The 14427-nt window shown below is 41.3% G+C and overlaps 1 protein-coding gene across 13 annotated transcripts in view; it reads right to left on the bottom strand.

The window, feature by feature from the left end:
• The window catches only part of ADD3 (adducin 3), a 132335-nt gene extending 122567 nt beyond the window's left edge, over positions 1-9768 (bottom strand). For 2 of the 13 annotated variants that reach the window (XM_061403412.1, XM_061403423.1), the window contains exons 1-2: positions 7342-7601; positions 6925-7042 (exon numbers count right to left, since the gene is read on the bottom strand). The gene's annotated coding sequence lies outside the window, so the exon portion shown is untranslated. Of the gene's footprint in view, positions 1-531; positions 1059-6924; positions 7043-7341; positions 7694-9511 lie in introns of those variants that run through there. The other 11 variants (XM_061403413.1, XM_061403410.1, XM_061403421.1 and 8 more) reach the window with 10 other exon arrangements.
• Positions 9769-14427: the final 4659 nt, after the last annotated feature.

Here is a 14427-nt window from a genome sequence, read left to right as displayed (position 1 = left end):
ACTACCTCCAGTTCTACCCTTGGCTATGACCATAAGCAGTTTCTGGAAGTGAGGGAACACACGACAAAAAAAAAAAAACAGGAGGCCACCTGAGTAAGCTAAAACGGCAACAAAATCCACTTCGAAACACTGAATTCACTCAAGCAGGAATCTGCCTTAGAACCAGAGACAAAGAGAAAGGCAAGAGAGAAAAACTAACCAAATTATTCAAATACTTCTAAAACCCTTACCTCCAGTTAAACAAATGACTGAAGATTTGAAGCCCAAATTTTAAACAACAGCTTTATTGTCTGCAGGAGCCATCAAGAACCAGTGCTACTAAAGAAACATGCCTCACTAAAACAATTCTTTACCATTTTTAATTTAACAATCATTTAACCGTTGCTAGACTATTTTTTAAGAAGACGTCTCAGCAACTTTTTCAAGTTTCTTCTTTCCCCATGCATTTCAACAGGCAGTGAATTAGTTCATGTGTTCAGGCCTCCTGCTGGCAAGCATAATTAAAATTAAGCAAGCAACAATTCCGCTTACTGTTAAGATTCTGTCAAATTCTTTGATGAAGCCGAGTCTGGTTTCTCCAGGAGCCAGTTGAAAGTTCTGCAACAAAAACTTGGGGTTGCTCAACTCGATGCTGGCCATCCCTTCAGTAGATGGCACTCTTCCCTTTGAGCCCAAATCACACAAGCGCCAAGAAGCATGTTCTATGACATTCAGGTGTGATACAAAGCAGAGATTCTTTCTTCAAAGCTCCCTCCAGAAACTCATTCATCAAAAGTTGATGGTCCAACCAGACACTTTTAAAGAGCCCAGGGAAATGCAGATTATAAAACATCAAACACAATATTAATAAAATCACCTAACAAGTGATTACCAAGTAATCGGCTTCTCAGAGCCTTTTGTATACTTTTTTATTCAGGCATAAAATGTTCCTTCCCTAATACAGAGGTAATGGCCTTTCAGTGGCTACTGATCAGATCTTGTCTATCAAATCTCATTAAGGTATTCAAGGTAGCACAGTGTTTGGAAAACTATGATTTTGTCATTATCAACATTCACTAAGACTAATGAAAGATGTATTACTTTCATATTACTTTCAACATTTTTGGTTGAAAAAATTCATATAATTTTTGATACCCACTTAAAAAGAATCAAACATCCTAATACAAAATTACTGTACACCTAGTTTTTCAAAAAACAAATACATATTTCTGATTCATTAAACTGTCTTTTACTTTAACACATAATAGTTCCCAGTTATTAATGATAAGCAAGGTTTCCCACACTTCTGTTTCAGAGACTTTTTAAAATAAAAAGCATACAGTTGTGGACAGAAATAGAAGGAAATTTCTTTTTAGTGCAACCTCCAGGTGAAAGCCAAACTTTTCAGCAATCACCTTAAAAATTCCACCTTTTCTAGTTGAGCTAAAACTCAGTCCTGGCAAAAAAAAGTCAAAGGAGAAAGGTAAGGTAAAAGGAACACGGTTTTTAAATTTTAAAAAGGAAAAAACAAAAGCACTGAGAGTGGGGATAAGAAATGGGAAAAACATACCAATTTCAGTAACCATCTCTTTGCCCTGTCCACTTTCACCCTATGCACCTAAGCCCATTCACAACTCCACTTGAGCTCTGACCATCATCACCCTTCCCCAAACACTTCCTCAGATAATAAAAGGCTGACCTTACAGAATCTTTTCCTTATGTACTAATAAGACAAATGAGATTAGAGGTAACAATGCAACTAACAGTTGCTGGCTCTTAATTTCTGAAGGATTAAAAAAGGGATCCCTGGGGAGGCCTTGATCCCAAAATATACTTCTTTAGATGTACCAAATAAGCCTAATTACCTTCTCCACGAGGATACTGAGGAAACCTATCTCTTTGCTATAGCATGGAGTCATTCCAGCGGATCAAAAGATGACAGGACAAGAATATTGTATGGAAAAGAGAAAGGAAATGCTGTTCTCACACTGGATGAGCTAAGCCATTGTGGAAGAACTTCACAGAAACATTGCTGACGGTGACAAATTAAAGGCACAGACTAAGTCCCCAAGATACTGATAAAGCTCAGCACTGCTCCAACCTGACTGCTTTCTACATTGTTGAAATTCCAGCTCCCCTAGCAAGCAACCAACAATAGCCCTGGGAGCTGAATTAAACAGGCTCCTGAACTCACACCTGCACCGTCCCTTCCTCTTCCATCTGAAGTAAGCCCTTCTTTGATGGGGGATGGGGGAATGAAAAATTACAAGAACAAATTCAAAGAGGTATGAGAATTAGCAAAAAGAATAAAGTAAGAATTCCATGTATGTTACTTAGAGTTAAGTTTTCATATTACTTCCCTTAATGAACGTTGTGAGCATTAAATTTTGAAAATTGTTTTATTAATATATACAGTGTTCTTCTTCAAAACACTGGTTTTAAGAATGTAAGTTGTTATTACTGCCCTTATGTTTCTAAAAAGTGTTTCAACCCCTGGCGGGCTGGTTGTGGGAAGTTTTTTATCTTATGGAGGTCAGTATGTCTATGGCAGAAAAAGTGAGCTTCATAACCCAATCTTCAAACTCTAGCCTTGTTTGAGTCAGTAGCAGTCTTAAATGCTAGTTAATGTACTGCTATATACCAATATCCTCAGGTCCAGTTTCAGGCAATTTAAAACAAGAGGTTTCAAAGTTCATTTTATATCAGGGAGTTAGGGTTAACCCTAACCCATTTCCAATTAAGCTTTAACTAAAACCAACTTTTAAAACAAGTAATTGTAAAGTATATACGATGGTGAGACAGATCAGCCTGACATTAGGTAAAATCAACTTATATCTCACCTCATTATAAAGATATAACTATTTGTCAAAGACTAAACACATTTTATTGGAGAAGGAAATGGACAAAGGAGCCTGGCAGGCTGCAGTCCATAGGGTCACTCAGAGTTGGACATGACTGAAGCGACTTAGCAAACATATTTTATAATAATAATTCAGCTCTGGCATAGTTAAAAACCAGTCTATACAATCTTCCTAAGAAGGAAATTTACAAAAACAAAAAGCCTTTAGACATCAAGGATGAGTTTCATCCATTTTTATACTTTTTGGTGATCATGCAACTACTTTTTAAGTTATGCTAGACAATTATGAAAACCACATTTATTCTTCAAGGTTTCTAGGATACTCTTTTAAATTGCTCCTTCAGTGTAGTAAGTCATGTCCTAGAAACCTGAAAGCTACTATTGATGCAGCTTTTCAAAGATACACAAAAAGAAAATAATTTAAAGAAAACAAAAGACTCTGATTCTCATTATCTATGCTATCATCTAAGACTTGACAGTAAATGGCACTTTAACGTTCAAGTATGTTTTCAATTGTGTAATTAACTTACTTTTGAGCTTGATTTTGTGATTAGTCCACATGTAAGAGATCAACATTATGAAACAAAAAACACACACACGTCTTTTTCTCTAACATTTTAAACTTTCAGTTAATTTCAATTAAAACTGTTCTATGCATGCAGTTGATATTCAAATAATCACTACATGAATGCCAGGTGAATCATTTTGTAATTCACCTGAAAGGAAGAGCATCCTCCAAGTAGTATGGTTACACATGTGTGTCCATAACTAGCTACTGCTAGAAAGAAAAAAAAACTAATCAAATTCATCTAACTTATTAGACATAAGGGATATACAAGGGATAACAAACTTTTTCTTTCAAGCCATAGTCAATGAAACACTGCTAACCTGTATGATTTAGAGAGGATTCTTAGTATACACAACCCACTGCAGTAAAAATTTGAAACTGTCTTGGCTTTTGGCCAAAAGAATTCAGTCACTAGCAAGACCTGAAATACCTCATAACAATCTCATCTAGAAATACTAGGGCACATACCCCAAGATCAAATGATAAAGCATTAACAGAAGACATGAAATAAAGTATTAGGGCACCCATTTTGAATCTCAATGACTAGCCACAGTCTACGACTGCTCAATTAATTTCAAATAGGGTGTTTATGTTTAAAAGAAAGTACTCTTGATTAAACATCTTAAATGTATTTTATTCAAATTCTACATGTTTAATGTTTCCAAAGGAATCTGAAACAGCACTGAATTTTAATATCAGAAAAATGAGTATTTAGTGTGAGAAACATATTAGTAACCTGTGTCTTCAATACAGTTTGAGCTTTCTTAATTCAACGGATGCTGTTTTTAAACACTGCTCCCTAATATTACCTTTCACTAAATTGCCAACAAAGGACATATTTGATCTCTACAATAGTAATCCTAAACATTACTTCAAACAGCTACTAATTTAGGTTATAATTAACTGGCTTGACCTATCAATGACACTGGTGAAGCATCAACACAGAGGTCCTTGAGGAATGGGAGTGACAAAGTAAAAGCCACTTATAGCTAACTGTAAAAGGTAAATCAGGTGGAATTTTGAACAAACTGAAGTTAATATTCACCTCAGGTTGATGCAGTGTTGATAATCAGAAGATCAAGACTTAGTGCAGAACTAGAATCAACAAAGAGCCTGTTGGACCAGCTGGGGCCCTACACATCTGGCAAGCTTAAAGAACAACAAAAAAAGACTTGAATCTTCAGTAATTAAAAAGATAACATGGTACAGCCCACAATCTAGCATTCGAGCTACACGTATGTCATGTGAAAAGAGAATCCTCTTCCAAAGTCAAAAGGTGATTCTACTTTATGCAGATTGGTTACTGCCGTTCAGATTTAAACGCATCTTCGTGATATGAATACAGGAGGATGTTGCTAAACAAGGCATATGCACAGCTGCAGTCTTGGAGACCCTGTGAAGATACTTCATTCATTTGCAGGTATTACCCCAAGTTTCATAGCAGCAGGGGTTACTGGCTATGCGGACTTACTTTCAAATCAAGCTCTGGGTTCAGAACCAGCCAGTCTGTGCCTACGAGCTATACAAAATACTTAAACCTTTATGTCTGTTTAGGCATTGGGTTGTTACGAGGATTAATCATATAAAAGTCTGTGCCTGGCACAGAGGTAGAGCAAATAATATTGGCTGTTACAAATATTTGCTGAGTCTTCACTTGCTGGGTCACATGATATAACCACCTTCAAAAAAAGTAACTTTATAGTGATGCTGATAAACATATAAAAGACTGAGGACCAAACTATATTCTAAGCACTTTACACATAAAAACTCATATGGTTCTGATAGTATTATTCCCAACATTTTACAAACCCAATTTGTTCAGAGTTGGGTTTTTATGATTTTATATGATTTCTTTCTCGAATAGAAATAAAATTTCTTATACTCTGATGACACACAAAAGTGCTGCCCAGTACTGCTAACCAACTACTTTGAGATGGCAGAGATTAAATAGCTAACAACCTGCACAGGCTTAAGTGTAACAAAAACACTCAGGCACAAGAGACCTATTTCAGGAGGGCTCACAATCTCAGAGGTTGGGCCCTACCCTGTATTTGGGTTTGAGGATGGTGTGTAGGAGGTGGGCTGATGCTATGTCCTCTTAGTCTCAAAAGACATTCTGGTTTTACAAAGACCACATCCACACTTTAAACGTCACTGAGCAGAACCTGCATTCATACCGGTGTAACATTACTGAAAAGGGGGTTAGAAATAGCAAAGTGTGCAATATCATTTTCTCATTCATTTTCAGAATGTAAAACATATTCTGAAAATACAATCTATCATGCAAAATAGTTCCTAGATGTCTTATGATCACCTGTGTCATATGTCTACCAACAAACATTTCCTTATAACATATATGTAAAAAAGCTGCAACTTACTGAATGCCTCATAACCAACTATCTCAAGAGCTCAAATTATGTTTATAACATTCAAAATAGACATACCAATTTTTTTTCTTTAAAAGCAACTATTGCCAACATTTTTCAGTCACTTAAGAGTTTTAAGAGCAGAGACTGAACTCTTTGGAAAAAGGAACACTTAAATATAGCAAAAGTGGCCTTTTTTCCCCCTGGTCTTCCCTCTGCAAAGGTAATCTGCTCGATTTAAGCAGAGGAAAATGAGTTACAGTGCAATTACAATGCAGTGGAGACTTTTAGATATACAAACTTTATACATTCGCTCCAAAAGTAACTTAACCCTATAAATGAATGGGTCCTATATCTTAATTACTTTTTTTTTTTTTTACAAAATACTCAAGCATCTTATTTAAAAATGACAAATTATGAGGTATTCTTATTTTACTCCCTTTAACAATCTAATTAGAAGTCCTCCAAAGCCCAAAGTAGGATGAACCCAGCATGGTAGGATGAACCCAGCATGGTGCTGATGCACTTCATTCCAAGAAAAGCAACCATTTCATACTACTAAATCTAGTGTCATAACATAAAAAGTTCACGCACCTTTCAAATGGAGCTGATTCCTACCCCCCAAATCTTATCAACTCCCTCACCAAACTTGCATATAAATTCCCACTCAAAGCCTCTTGGTTGATTTAAATTCCTTCTCTCTCCACACCACTCCAGCAGGTCAATTACAACAGCACATGTGCCAAAGAAATTAGTGGTTTTACTCACGCTCCCATTTTAAACGGGCACCTACTTGCAATTAAATCTCTCCAACAAAAAGTTTACCTGAGGCCATTCTTGCTATTTTACTAGAGGCCTAGCTTATTCTACCTGTCTCTGTGGTCTTGCCTCAGCTATAATGGCATACTTCCAAACAGCCTGGACGCCCCCAAACACCAGCTAACCGGACCTGCAGCCAACTCTTGCCTGTCACCCCGGGCAGGAAGCACAACCTAACATGTATACATTTGTAGGGGTGGGGTGGGAGGGTGTGTGTCGGGGGGATGGGGACACAGATTACAGGAGAAAGGTTTGATTGAATACTCTCAACTTGGTAACAGAAGTGTTTTTTTTTTTTAACGAGGAAAACAAACCAACACTTCCTCCCTTACCTCCACCTTTTTCCAAGCGCGGGAACCTCCCAACCCTCCTGGAGCGCACCTTCAGAGCTTAAGGTCCCTCGGATCCCGAAGCTTCGGCCAGTTCTTGGTTTTTAGAACTCCCCGTCCTCTGGGAGAAATCAGAGGACGCCCGAAAGACTCGGGCCCACCCCGCGGCGCCCGGAGATCCTCCCCTTCAGGTCCACTTTCCTCGCCCGAGGTTCCCGTTCCAGTCCCGGAGGGAGAAGGGTTCACCTGAGGCCGCAAGGGCAGCCAATAGGAAAGTCCCCTCGGCCCTGCAAGTCGCCGCAATCCAACCCCCGCGCGACCCCCTTAGAAGGGTCCCCGCAGCCCAGCCCGCGCGGGCGCCTGCCGTCCCCGCCGCGAGAAGCGGTGGAAAGGCCGCGCCTTCTCTCCCCTCAGGATTACCTCGCAGCGCGCAGCCGGCTTTGTGCTTCCCTCCCTCCTTCTCCGCGGCCGCCGGGACTGCAGCGGCCGCGCGATCCTCCACCGCCGCCTCTTAAGCGCCGCACGGCTCCAGAGGGGAGGGCAGAAGGGGAGGGGGCGTGAGGAGGGAGGGACCTGGGCGCCGAGCCCTGAGAGGCAGGAAGCGGCGACACCTGGGTCACGATGCTTCTAGCTCTCGCTCTCCGTTTTTAAAAATACAATTTAAACCCCTCTCTTTCCCCTCCCGCCCCGCGCCCCCGCGACCGTTACCGGCAGGGCGGCTCACGCTCTGGCGGGACTGGCCGAGAGCCCCTCGAGCGTCCCCTGGCCCCGCCCCTAAGGCCCCGCCCTTAGGCCCCCAGGCGCCTCTGGCTCCACCCCCACAAGCCCGCCCCTCGCGTCCCCCGAACGCCCCTGGTCCCACCCCTCGGGTCCCCGAGCGTCCTGGCCCCGCCCCTCGGAATCACAGGATGTTCCTGACCCCGCCTCCTCAAGGCCCCGCCCCCAACGCGGCCCCTCCGGCCCCTCCAGAGCCTTGGTACCGCCCCCTACGGCCCCCTCCTCTCCCGCCCGTACCCAGTCTCTAAAGCCGCGGCCGCGGGGCCCTACAGGCCTGGCCTCTGGGAGGGCCTGGTGCGGGGCAGCTGTCTGGCATCTCTTCAGCGTCCTCCTCCAGCTCTACAGCTTCGATCCGTTGCGTGCCTTGCGGGAGGGTCGGAGGAGTAAAAGACCCCGACGGAAGCTCGACCACAAGGGATAGGAAGGGCGCCTTGGAAATGCCGCCCGCCCAAATCTGAGCAAGGCGCCCCCCTCCCCCCACCGCCGGCCACACTCCTAAGGTTGAGCCACAGCTTTCAGAGTCAACCTCGGCCGCCTACACTGGCTGTTGGGTCTTCAGCGGGAGGCCACTGCTAAGGTTCAACCTCCGCACGCCCCTCACTGGAGGGGCCTGGGTGTTCTCAGCATAGTTGCTTATGGGGGCGCCTCTTTCCCCCTACTCACCTCCACAGAGGGACAGGGGCTCTCTTTTATCAGCTCCACTTGTACGCCTCAAGGGTCTTCACCCCGAATTTGGCCCCTGGCCTTGAGACCTTATGAGAGCTCATCTCTTGGAGGTGAAAAGTCAAGTCACTGCCAGCCTTGAAAATGAATTCGGGGCCGAGTAAACTTTGCAGGGATGTGGATCCATCCACAGGTGACACTGGGCCACCCACCCCCCGCCGCCCAGACAAGACCTACCCTAGAAATAGACCTCCCAGCAACGCACACCTTTCTCTACCACCCACGGCTTGCACCCCTCCCGCATACGTGTCCTGCACGGGCACAAATCCACTCCCAAGCCCACCCTCTGAGCGACATTCTGGTTATTCACGGTCTCTTGGGTCAACCCCACCCTAACACACAACAGCAAACTTCATTCCCCACCCTTATCTCCCTTCGTTTCCAAGGCACTGGCGACAGGCCACTTCATTTCCTTCCTCCTCTGCAGACTCTTCTCTTCCCCCTCAAATACCTCGTGCCATCCCCCTCATCTTCATCCCCTCCCTCTTCCCTAAAAATGTGCTAATTAAAATGTAGTTTCCTCTTCCCACATATGAAGTGTGGAAAATGAATCTTGTCTTGGCAAAAACTGTGATTCATTTATCCTCGCTTTCTCTCTCCACTGGACCAAAGCTATAGAAATTTTAGTCTACCACCATCTCCCATATGCTCAAAATCTAACCATGCCTCATGGTTTTTAAATACCCCTAAAGGGCGGTGGGGAAGGCTTTCTGGCTTTGGGGAGAAAATATTTAGAAAATGCTGGGCCTGTCATTTTATTTGGCATTTTAAAATATCTGCAGTATTTGAGAGAGATATTGGGAGTGGCTGGATGTTTTTTTGCATTTAGAAAGCAAGAAATGAAAAAAAGCTTGGCATGCATCAAGGTTAGCCTGTTTATGAATAGCCCCCCAAAAGTGTGTTAGGGGTACATATCAGACAATAGTCTCCACTGCACAGGACGTTTGCCTGTCACAGATCTAGACCTCCCCCCGCCCCAAAGGAAGACAAATTAACATAATCCATTTTAAGCATGTCTGATGAGCAATCCTTCCCGTGATCACTCCATTTCCCACAGTTTCTGGACAAAATGGATAAAAGATTTGCTTACCCGCTTAGGATGCAAGGCTTTCTTGTGTCCAGGGCAGTAGACGTGTGCGTCTTCTAGGTGTGGATTCTGCAGTGCTGCACAGAAACCCACTGCAGCCTCAGACCGGCGGCAGCGGCGGCTTCTCCCAATGCCGAGTAGTAAAGTGTGTGACTCTGGTAGAGACTCCACAATTACCATTAGGCGCTTGCTTATGAGAGAGGAGGCGGAATCTTTCTTAAAGGAATGGGTAGTGTTTTTCCTCTCCACTATTGCTTCATGAGAGGCTGAAAGGGTGGAAGCAGGGAGTTTTTTTGGACTGAGTATGGCAGTACAGCTGTGGGAGGTCAAGGTTAAAATTAACTGGGTGATCGAGGGACCGATTTAGTGTGAGTCAATGAAATGCTAGAAGCATTGGTTTTAAAGAGCCCTGCTAACTTCAAGCTCTGGGGTCCATGGCAAAAATAAAGTGATGTGCCTTGAAACTTACTAGTACTTTGTGTTAATAATTAATTTCGAATCATCGCTTTAAACTGATAACTCTACAAAGGGAGGTTATTTCATATTTAATACAAGAACATGAAAAGAAAAATAAAACACAATTGGGAACAAGAGTCAAGTCTTACTAATGCAGGCATATCTGCTATTTCAGTGAATATCAGTATTAGAAAATATTGTAAATCAATTGTACTTCAATTAAAAAAGAAAAAAAAATATACTATTGACAGATCAATCTGTACTTATAAAAATTATAATATTATTTATAGAAAAAACAATAAAAATCTAAACTAATGTAAGAAAATAATAGCTGGCTATTATGCTATTTCAGTGGCAATTCAAAGTTCAGCAAAATTAAGGAACTCATAGGTAGATTACTTTAAATGCGTCCAAGTTTACTATTTACACTATTAGAATGTGGTGTGTCCACACAGGAGGAGAATGAGTCTGCTTTATAACTTTAATTTTTATCTCAAATAATATTCCTCAATTTAAGCACTGAACATCTGAGATTTTTTTTCTTTAGTGGTAAATGAGGAGGTGTGGTCCCAAAATATGAATAGAGAAAAATATGAAAAATATTCTGTGATTGATGATTTTACACAGCTTTTGTTAACTACCAGTGATCTTGAGCAGGTAAGTAAACTTTTTTGTTCCATAGTCCCCTATTTTTTAGAATAAGGATGTTGCATTGAAATTTTCCTTTAGCATCCCAAAATACTATGATTTTTATGACAATTAAACGTTTATATTTTTGTTATTTGATGCATGTGTATTTCACTCCACACTCTGCTTCTCCTGAAAACTTAGATTAAAAATGTCTTTATTTTAAATGTATAAGCAGAGCTTATTATTTACAACTATTCCAAAACTATTTTGCAAATCACCATATTGTTTTTGTAGAGTGAAAAAACTTAATTTTATCTGACTTATGATTGTGTACCCAATTATGACCAATTTTCCTGCAGCAGAATCCTACAATATTGCTAAAAATACTGACTGACTGGAATACAAAATATATGTTTAATAGCAATTGGAACATCGTTAAAAAGAACTGGTACATCATGAGATGGTAGAGTTGGAACTGAGTTTAGAGCTCACCGACCCCAACTCTGTAATTTCACAAGTGGAGAAAATGGAAACCCAGAGAAGCAAAATGGGGGCTCAGGGAAGTTAACTCAGTCTCTACTCTTCACATACACGACCCCATGGACTGTATCCCATGAGGATCCTCTGTCCATGGAATTCTCCAGTCAAGAATTCTCCAGGGGATCTTCCTGACCCAGGGATCAAACCTGGGTCTCTTACACTACAGGCAGATTCTTTACCGTCTGAACCACCAGGGAAGAGCCTTCACACACACAGCAAATAAACAACATGTATGAACATACACTGTTTCACAGACCCACCCTGGGGCCTGAGCAAGACCTGTCACAACAACAACAAAGTCTTTCACTCATTTTGTGTTCATGTAGTATAAAGACATATCAAACAAGTGCTCGTAATGTGTGTGAATATTAACACAAATATTGCCTTCAGGCTTGGAGGTGTTTATGCTGGAAAGTAAAGAAATTTGTCCCCAGGGAATTTTTTTTTAAGTGACCTCTAAGGAAATTCACAACAATTATTTGCAAACTCTGATTCATCTTCCACCCAAATGATAGGTCCCTGCACTTCTTTTCTTGCATCCTTTGGTGCCTCAGTTCCCTTTTGTCTAGATCCTCAAGAATGCCTGTGAAGAGGAAAAGTTCATTTTGGAGCCAGGGAGGGGAAAGTATTGTCGAAATTTAGTTCTGACCTTCAGAGATGCTTTTTGGAAGTTGCTTTTGGGGCTAGAGTCTAGCATTTTTTCCTTAAATCCTCATCTGATGCTCCTCGTAAGGAACCTGGCATACCTCCCTAGTTTCAAGGGGGCATTACCTTATATTAGCTGACATAGCAAACTTGGTATTTTGCGTACTTAGCAAGACAATTTATCACTTACATGTTTTTTTTAAAGCCTCCCATGGGGAGAGATGGAGAAGGAAATGGCAACCCACTCCACTATTCATGCCTGGGAAGTCCCATGGACTGAGGAGCCTGGTGGGCTACATGAGGTTGCAAAGAGTCAGAAATGACTTAGCAACTAAACAACAACATAGAGAATTGAAGAAAATTAGTTGCCCAGTTTCTTCATCTCTTTTTATCTTGCTCTTCTGCAAGGAAGGCAGTTCGTCTATCAGGTGCTAATGGACAATGAATAAAATGGCTGTTATTTGTATAATTCAAAGCAACCCCTCAAAATTAAATGCATTTCTTTGTATCTTCCCCAAAGTACTGAGCATAGTCTCTTATATAAAGGCACTTAATAGATACTCTAAAAAATGAATACACAAATTAATGAAATGAATAGCCCCCCAAAATATCCAGAAACTGATTACAAAGTGTTTTTGTATGTTTGTAATTTGCATTGTCTAAAACAACTGACTCCATTCTCTACCTCCTTTTTCTCTAACACAGTCATGATCTAAGATAAACAATCTCCTTTCTGTAGAGCTTTTTAGGCATGCCTGATTTGTATTCTCCAATTAAATTGTAGCCACAAATCACTACATGAACTCTGGGTAGATCAAGCAGTAGCCAAGACACTCTCTGCCAAGAGAACAGAGGATTAAATTTCAGAATTCCAGTGCTCTAGTTCTAGTTGTGAAACCAACTGGTTATGTGACCTCAAACAAGTTTCTGGACATGCTTGTGCCTCAAGTTGAACCATCTTTTAAATGGTGGTGGCGGATGTTAAGACCTGCCGTCCCTACTTCATAGGGTGGTTATAGAATTCAAATGATAATAAAAGAAAAAATGCTTTGAACTTTTCAAAGCACTTTGTAAAGAAAAGGTGTTATTATAGACAGATGTATTTAAAATCAATTATCTAGTTCAAGGGACTTTACCCTAAACAACCTGTTTTACTACTTTACTAGTTCGGAAAGCAAACAGGTTTATCTCTTCCTGTATGTGCGTGCACACACACACACACACACACACACACACACACACACACACGTATGCACCCTGCTGCTCCCAGTTTAACAACTTCTCAGTTTTGATGCTTTTCCCTTGGGCTGGGAAATAGCATCTGTAAAATGAAGAGCTAAGAATTTGTATAGAGAGCCCTCCACCATCATTTCCCCCAAAATTCACATTTTTAAAGCTCTCAGACAGAAAAGTAAACTCAGAGAAGCGCAACAGTCTTTTCATACTTCTTAATGTCATGTATTCTGTCCGTGGGGTTAGATGAACCATTCATTTGGAAACTTGGCCATGCTACATACATTTTGATCACCCCTTTGTGCCAAGAGAGTGTGGAAAGTATTCGGGGAACAGAGGGGGAAGGACTGACATGGAACTCATGCTAATGAGTTCCCCACTCCCCAGGGAGACATAATCAGAGTGATACTCAAGGATGTATCAACATATTTTAATAGTACTATGTGACCATATGGTTTATTTTAAAGGAATTGCCTCAGTTAAATGCCTGACAGTTTCTTATACAATTGCTTAAGTAACCAGGCCTGATACATCTCTGTAACGTTTATAAAATATCACCCTCAGAGTCTTCCCTTTTTCCCCAAAAGGTATTTATTGTCATTTATTCATTCTCCACTTGATGAGTCTTTTAAGATTATCATGCGATTAGTCACTAAGTTGTGTCTGACCCTTGAGACCTCATGGACTGTAACCTGCCAGGCTCCTCTGTCCATGAGATTTTCCAGGCAAGAATACTGGAGTGGGTTCCCATTTCCTTCTCCAGGGGATCTTCCAGACCCAGGGATCGAACCCTGGTCTCCTGAATTGCAGGCAGATTCTTTACCAACTGAGCTACCAGGGAGTCATCATGGCTAAACAAATAACTGCTAACACACAATGGCTAAACAAATAACTGTAATACACAAAAAACTAATAAACAACTACTGTAAATAAGATATTCCAATAAAAGCCTCATACATAGTTAGGTTAAAAAAAAATCAACCTACACAAAAAATCAACTTACCAGTTTTTGTGTAGAGAACACAAAATGAATACAAAATATGGGCTTCCCTGGTGGTTCAGTGGTAAAGAATCACCTTCCAATGAAGGAGATATGGGTTCCATCCCTGTTCTGGGAATATCACACATGTCTCAGAGCAACGAAGCCCTTGTGCCACAACTAGTGAACTTGTGCTCAAGCCTGGGAACTGCAACTACGGAAGCCCATGCACCCTAGAGCCAGTGCTCAGCAACAAGAGAAGCCACTGCAATGAGAAGCCCAGGTACTGCAACCAAGAGTAGCCACTGCCCATGCAGCAACAAAGACCCAGCACAGCCAAAAATAAATAGTTTTTTAAAAATTAGCACAAAGTATGCAATTGCTATGTTAAACCTAAAATACATTGTTTATTATCATCACATGCCTTAAGATTTCG

Source organism: Bos javanicus, chromosome 26 (genome assembly GCF_032452875.1).
Source record: "Bos javanicus breed banteng chromosome 26, ARS-OSU_banteng_1.0, whole genome shotgun sequence".
NCBI lineage: Eukaryota > Metazoa > Chordata > Mammalia > Artiodactyla > Bovidae > Bos > Bos javanicus.
The sequence above is the reverse complement of the archived record's forward strand: the minus strand, read 5'-3'. Positions and strand labels throughout refer to the sequence as shown.